The following is a 991-nucleotide window of genomic DNA, read 5'->3' as shown; positions in this document are numbered from 1 at the left end:
TTTGGGCAATTTCAATTGTCACAGGTGCGTTCAGATTTTGGTGCAGTACCTCAGCCAAACCAGCAGATGGGGTGCTTTCGTAGGCACTCCATCTGCTGGCAGAGCAGAGGTACGGCACATGTGCCGTACCTCTGCTCTGCCAGCAGATGGAGTGTTTTCCCACCAATCTTTTAATATGTCCGAATGGACCCAACTTGTTTAGTAGGTAGGAGTAGTATCTACTAGTAGTATGTAGTAGTAGTATGCAGTATGCCAGTGGGCCTTTCGGACGCAGCCTCGGTGTTTGTGCTCGTCCCCTCAATGTAGGCAGCGTCAGTCTCGCTTTGAGTGAATGCAGACTAGATGGAGGGGGCGGAGTCACGTGACTTACACGGTGTGAGGTTTTTTTTGTTTTTTTTTTGTTAAGGGGACAGCACGGAGAAAGTGCCGAAATCACCGACATGAGTAACATTAAGTCGGTTTGAGGGTCTGACTGTTGGTTTCGGTATATTTCTGGGACTTGTCTCACCCACTTACAATGGCTCCGACGTCCATGCATCATATTGACAGTCTCCTTTCTCCTCCAGATGGCTCCTCCTCCTCCTCCTCCTCCGGTCCCCAAACCTCGAGCTCGTTACATGAGGGACAGTCTGAGCTCCGCCTCCTCACTGGACAGGTGAGCTGACCTTCACACACAGACACACACACACACACACACACACACACACACACACACACACACGCACACACACAGAATAAAGGTGACTTTTTTGTGTTTCAGAGACGAGAACACTGAAAATCAACAACCAGCTTTCTCTAATGGAGTTCTCCTGAGCACAGGTACGCACACACACACACACACACACATGGTGTGTCGGCTAAACGTAACCACGTGTGTGTGTCGGCTAAACGTAACTACGTGTGTGTGTTGGCTAAACGTAACCACGTGTGTGTGTGTCGGCTAAACGTAACCACGTGTGTGTGTCGGCTAAACGTAACCACGTGTGTGTGT

General features: G+C 49.7%; 1 long non-coding RNA gene across 1 annotated transcript in view; it reads left to right on the top strand.

Moving 5' to 3' along the window:
• Positions 1–821, top strand: part of LOC126393949 (uncharacterized) — a 4,306-nt gene extending 3,485 nt beyond the window's left edge. The window contains exons 2-3 of the long non-coding RNA XR_007570320.1: positions 567–655; positions 761–821. This is a non-coding gene — a long non-coding RNA (uncharacterized LOC126393949). The remainder of the gene's footprint in view (positions 1–566; positions 656–760) is intronic.
• Positions 822–991: the final 170 nt, after the last annotated feature.

This window comes from Epinephelus moara, chromosome 8, assembly GCF_006386435.1.
Source record: "Epinephelus moara isolate mb chromosome 8, YSFRI_EMoa_1.0, whole genome shotgun sequence".
NCBI lineage: Eukaryota > Metazoa > Chordata > Actinopteri > Perciformes > Serranidae > Epinephelus > Epinephelus moara.
This window is presented reverse-complemented; position numbering and strand designations above follow the sequence as displayed.